At 62.6% G+C, this 6,265-nt stretch overlaps 1 protein-coding gene across 1 annotated transcript in view; it reads right to left on the bottom strand.

Moving 5' to 3' along the window:
• Positions 1-5,796, bottom strand: part of SBNO2 (strawberry notch homolog 2) — a 49,189-nt gene extending 43,393 nt beyond the window's left edge. The window contains exon 1 of the mRNA XM_040629670.1: positions 5,640-5,796. The gene's annotated coding sequence lies outside the window, so the exon portion shown is untranslated. The remainder of the gene's footprint in view (positions 1-5,639) is intronic.
• Between the last annotated feature and the right edge of the window lie 469 nt (positions 5,797-6,265).

The following is a 6,265-nucleotide window of genomic DNA, read 5'->3' as shown; positions in this document are numbered from 1 at the left end:
GGGGGGGGGGGGGGGGGGAGAGGCAGCTGGGGCAGCACGGCCTCCACTGTGCAGGAATGTGGCCCAGGGCGTCCCAATGGGCTGGTTCTTCAAGAGAAGTGGCAGATCTAGATTTGGGGGTGGCAGCCCCTGATTTCTCCAAGCGGGCAACCCAGTCATCATGTCCACACCCTCCCTGTATGCCGCGACTTCCTCCGGGTTCCCACAATGCAGCCAGTGGAGCCACCTCGCCCCCCACCCCCACTCCCACTCCCTGACAACCTAGAACCCTTTCCAAGGCTGCTCCTGACAGCCCCCCACAGTGACCTGGGGGCCCATTCCCTCTGAGCCCCAACCTCTAAACAGTGGGCCGAGCTCCTGGAGGCCCAGAATCTGACAAAGCCCCCTGAAGATGGCCCTGGCCAGCTCATGTTTGCCTGGACGACACCGGGAGAGGCCCCAGTGCCCTGTGCTGCGGTGCACCAAGCTCAGAACCACGCTGGGACCAGGCAAGGGAGGGAGAGGGTCCCATACACCCACTTCACAGATTCCAGGGCATGTGGCCAAGGAGGACATTGCAGACACCCTGATGCCGTCTCAATAAGCACCTGGTGCCCTACTCAGCTCCAGCCCCGCGCAGACGCTGTGCAAACCTAGGCACAGACGGATCTGGATGCCTGTGGCGCCCCAGCAGGGAGACGAGGGTTTGAGCAGGCCAACGATGCCAACTTCCCAGCTCCACACCTGACGCTGGCACGTGCAGCTGCCGGGGGGGGGCGGGCAGCCTTTCCTCCGTCTGTCTTGCCTGCGGAGGAAGACGCCTCCTTGCTCTGGCTAGACTCTGGGCTGCAGGCTGCGGCTGGTACACAGGCCACCCCTGGCACGCCTGGGCCACCCTGGGGGCAGGGATATTTGCCCCACCTGGTGACTCAGTGCCATAAAAGTTTACTGCCCGCTGCAGCCCTGCAGCCAGACCCACCCCCTTCCTCCTGCCATCCCAGTCCCCTATGTCAATGGCCTCTGACCCTCTGGGCTGTGACTCCAAGGAAACGGGTGAGCTGCCTTCCAGAACATGGCACACGTGGCTCTTGAAACGCAGCAGGTCTCGGAATGAGGGCAAGGAAGGCCTCTTTCAGTTTCACTCGGGGATCTGTTCCCAGGTGACAGAGGCCGATCCTGACGGGGATCTGGCTGCCGACTCTCAGCACCACCGGACAAGGAAGGACACAGCATCCGCAGCAGTTGCTGGCCCAGGGAACACGTTCTAGAAACTTGGGAGCTGTGTGCCCAGAGTGCCGGTGGCTGCAGAGGCTCTTCCTGTAAATGGTGGTGGCTCCCCTGCTGCTCCAGGGGTGGGAAACTCAGGGAGGGGTCTGCAGGCACCCAGCTCCAAGGGGTACCTGAGATCAGACAGACCATGAGCCCCCGGGGGGACTGAGGCCAAACACTTCCCCCACCACACAGCAGGGGCCAAATAAATGCTCTTCCCTGACAGTGTCTCGTTGGCTTCACTAGGCCACGTCCCCACCCAGCACGCCATGGACAGCATGGGAGGGGAGCACCATTGCCGCTGACCGAGGAGGGGCTACACTAAACGGATGAATTTAGGTGGGACCGTCCGGCATCAAGTCACTGGGGTCAGTCCTCTCCCGCTGTCACCTGGCCTCGTGTGGGGAGGGTCCTCAGGCAGTCAGGGCCACCCAAGGCACCCCAACACCAGAAGTCCAAACGCCCCCAGGACCACTTCTTACATGAGACCCTCCACACCCACCCGTGGCGGTGGCTCAGGACAGAGCAGGAGCTTGGTGAGGGGCTCCCAGCCCCACACAATGGGGGATGGCCCTTTCTCTGTCCTCCTCCTGGGGCCAGAAGACGCCCCACAACCGACCAGTGCCTGCATGAGCTGGCAGCAGGGGGCCTTGCTCAGGGCCCACTCCCAGACACCGCTCACCCCCAGGCCACGCACATGGGCATCTGAGGGGCAAGGACAGGCCCTGCTTTTTTAAAACACTTTCTTGTTTTGTGAAAGCACAATTCACAAACCATACACTTCACACATTTGGAGTATACAACTTAGTGGTTTTCAGTATATTCAAAGAGTTGTGCAACCATCATCTCTATCCAGTTCCAGAACATTCCATCAGCCCAAAAGAAACCCCGTCCCCATTAGCAGTCACACTCCAGCCCCCAACCCCCATGAGCCCCCCTCCCGTCCGTGGAGGAGCCTGTTCTGGACGTGTCACACACGTGGACTCACACGCCGTGTGGCCTTCTGTGCCTGGTTCCCTCCCTGAGCCTCGAGTTTTGAGGTCTGTCCACGTGGTAGTTCATAAGCAAATGACAAGTCTTATCTCTGCCTCCCCTGGGGGCCTGGCAAGCCAGAACAGCAGGTGATGGGCCCAAGCATCAGAAATCACAGTCTTCGCCCTCACCCAAGTCACCGGCAGGGCAGCAAGGGAAGCAGGGGAACTGTGGGCCAGCCATCACCAAGGACAAGAAGATGAAAGAAGTTTGCACAGCAGGAGGGGGGAGGGCCGTTCCAAGGGACGGGGACTGGGGTCCACTCAGGGGAAAGGCACGCCACAGACACCAGGACTCAAGGCTGCACTCAGGTCCCGGCAGAACAGGGCAGAGGGCAGGCGAGCAGGAGGCAGGCCAGGCCTGGAACAGTCTGGGTGACCACGCTCTCTGGCTACCTGGAGCTCTGCTGTACCCAGCCCTCCCTGCCGATCGACCACACAGCCCCTGGCTGTGGGAACAGTGGCCGAGACACTCCAAGCCTGTGTGTGACAAATCCCACACATGTGATGTGCACTCTTTAACACACATACGACACACATGTACACACAAAGGCACGCAGCACAGGAGAGCACACGTACGTGCATATGCAACATGGTGCACGCAGGGGAGAGCAGACACCCACACGCACACAGTCACATGGACACCGTCCCGTGTGGGTGCACACGCTGCACACGTGTATGCACAAAACACGTGCTTGCACACATGTCCACATATGGACACCCTGGGACTGCCTCCCCACTCTGCACGTCAGCCCCGCAGTATGTCTACACTTTTAGGTGACGTTACCCCCCGCCCCCGCCACTACCAGCACAGGAGAACAAGCAGATCCCCACCCCCGCCCAGCAGCCCTAAAGGCCTCTTATCCAGAGGAGGCCATCCTGGGAGGGAGGCGGCCTCTGGGGACTGGACACAGTTGCCTCTTTATTCCCAGCCGAGCTCGCTTGGTCAGCGTTTCCGGCCTGGCCCTTGCTGGAGGGGCCTCTGACACTTTGCTAGAACTAAGCTGGGCCAGCCTGAGCTGGTCTTGCTTGCCCCAGTGGGGGCCAGGCCCACAGGGTATGGGGATCCAGGCTCAGTGTCCCTCCAGGTCAGGGCAGTGACTGAACCAAGGTCACACAGCTGGAGGACACTGGCTCTGGGCTGTCTGCCTGCGCACTTGTGGCCTATTCCACCCCACCCTGGACTTCAAAGGAACCACCTCCTGTGCACTCTGACAGACTCTCCTGCAAATCTGTTCCCCCCTACCCCTCTGCCAAAACACAGATGTCCCCACACAACACACACGCACACACGCAGGTGTTGGCTCGGGCAGGTGTGAACAGATGTCTGCTCAGATCCTCAGAGTTAAACAAAATCGCCCTCCCACCCTCTGAAATCCCAGCATGCCTCCCCCTACTCCCCACAATGGCCTGTCCCAAGTCAGTGTCCTGCACTTGCGGGGCTCCTCAGGGGTCTGTTTGGTGTCTGGCTGCATCTTCCCCACCATGTGGGGTCCTGGGGTCACTCACCTACCCTCCCTTCCCTGGCCCGCCCACCCAGTGCCCAGATTTCATACTCAGTGTTCTGAGGACTCCAGAGATGGATGTCCTAGGGGGACTGTGGTCCAGAGCAGAAAGCTTTGACCAGCGATCACCCACTTTTGGGGACTCCCCTGGGTAAATCCAGGGGGCTTGGGAAGAAAGAACACAGACAGGCTGGCCAATGGGCCCCAGGTCTCAGCCTCAAAGACAGGGGCACTCAGCCACCCTGCTCACAAGCCCCCCCCCCCATCCCAGCCAGGCAAGTAGGGAAAAGTGAAGTGCAGGGTCAGGTCCAGCCCTCCACTGCCCCGCCTGGAGGAAGGGCCAGGCCTCCCATCCCAACCAAGGCTGGCCTCAGACGGTCTATGGGGTATCATGCCTTTGACAGGTGGCCATCTTTCTTCCTTCCAGGGCCTGCAGCCCCTGGGGCCCCAGCCCCATCTTCCTTGAGCCTTTCCAAAGCATCTACAGGGAAGATCCAGCATCCCCCGCAGCAGCAGCTGGAGTCTGTCCAATACCAGCCCCCTAGCCATGCCGTGAAACATTCACACCCCCCAAACTGCCAGCAATCTTCACTTTGGCCAGCCTCGGGGCCCGCCACCCTCCCGTACGGGGTGCAAACACACAGCACCAACCTAACCGGGCCAGGCAGTGGACAGGCAGGAAGGACATTCAGAGCAGGCGGGTCTAACGTGCACTCTGGGAAGCAAAAGCCAGGAGTGCCCCGACACACTTTTTACAGACCCTGCTTTTTTCCTTTTCAGACCACTAATAACCTTATGCAGAGAGACACCCCACTGCCTCCCAGGAGCTCCAGCCTGACTGTCCACACCCCTGCTCCCTGACTCCAGACCCACCAGCCTCCCGCTCCAGGGATCTGGGGACTGGCATCACTGTCCCCATTCACCCCCACAAGCTGCCTTCTGCATCTCTGGGGCCAGGGCCATCTCTGCCCGGCTCATCCCCTCCTCCTTTCCTCGGAGACCAGGTTCCCACGCAGGCACAAGGCAACACTCCCACCCAACATGCTCTGTGGACTCAGCCCACACCAGGACGGCCCCCATCCCAAAGCTGCGGGGATCAGGAGTGTCTGCCCCTCCCGGAGCGTTGCGGGCCGCTGCCTGGGCACAGAAGCCAGGAAAGGGGAAAAGGCAGGAATCGCCAAGGAGCCCGGGGTCAGGAGCCGCCGGAAAAGAAGGGGCTGGGGCCACGGAGGTGGAGGGTCACCAGAAGGGAGGGATCAGAGAACCACGGAGGAGCGGTTGGGGGGGGGGGGTGTCACACAGCGCCGGAGGGTCACGGAGAAGTGCAGGGGCAAGGGTCACCCAAGAAGTCAAGTTCGGGATCACCAAGGGCGCAGGATCGGGGGTCTCCAGAAGGGAGGGGTCAGGGAGTCACTACTGATGATTCCCTTCATTAGCGGAGGGGGGGGGTCCGAAGACGGAGGGAAGGAAAGGGTGGGAAGGCGCAGCGAAGGCTGGGGTCAGGGTTCACGCGGAGGCGGGTCGGGCGGGGGTCGCCGAGGAGGGCGAGCTCGGGGCTCCCAGCCGAGCGCGCGCACCGGGCTTACGGCGGAGGGCGGGGTCGGGGAGGAGGGGCGGGGGTCGCACCGGAGGGCGGGGTCAAGGCTCGCGGCAGAGGGCGGGGTCGGGGGGGGTCGCCGAGGAAGGCGGGGATACGCCGCCGCATTCCCTCCGCCCGCGGCCCCGGAACCCCGGCACCCCCGGCTCGGAGCGCGGGCGGCAGCCGCGGGCCGGGGCCCGAGCGGGCTGGGGCCTGCGGCTCGGGCCGGGCGGGGGCGGCGGAGTCGCCGCGAGCGTCGAGCCAGACGCGCCTCACCTCCGACCTGGGTCCGGCCGGGCGCGGAGCCCGCGGCGCCTCCGTCTCTCCGAGCTTCGCCTCAGCCGCGCTCACTTCCGGGTTTCGGGCGCCATCTTGGGGGCCCCGCTCACTTCCGGTCATGCCGCGGGGCGGGGCATCTGGTGGGCGGGGCCTGAGGCGGGGCCCTGGGCTTCTGGAGGCCCTGAAGCCTTCCTGAGGGGTTGGGACTCAGTGGCCCACGGGTTCGCGTCCCACCCCCGCCTGTTTCTGTTGGGAACTGGCACGTAGCTTACTCGCGAGCCTCAGTTTCCTCCTCTGCAAACGTGAAGATCGAGTTGAAGCAGTCCCACCTCCAGGCCCACCCCACCCCTGCACTCTCACACCTGACGTTTAAGCCGCTGGGGTTCTCGCATAATCCAGATCTTGGCTCTGAAGCCCCCCTCCTCAGATACTGCCTTGAAACCCTCTGACACGGCCCCGCCCAGTCGTGCTGTCTCCCTTAATTGCCTTTCCACCAATAGTTGTCTGCTTATTAATCTGTCTGTCTCCCGCCCAGAGGGAGTTCTGGGACCTAGGGGACCCCCTAACAGGGAACCCAGCGCGTGGAGAGGCGTCTGGTGAGTCCCAGCAGCCAGCCCGAGAGA

This window comes from Ursus maritimus, unplaced genomic scaffold (genome assembly GCF_017311325.1).
Source record: "Ursus maritimus isolate PB19 unplaced genomic scaffold, ASM1731132v1 scaffold_14, whole genome shotgun sequence".
NCBI lineage: Eukaryota > Metazoa > Chordata > Mammalia > Carnivora > Ursidae > Ursus > Ursus maritimus.
This window is presented reverse-complemented; position numbering and strand designations above follow the sequence as displayed.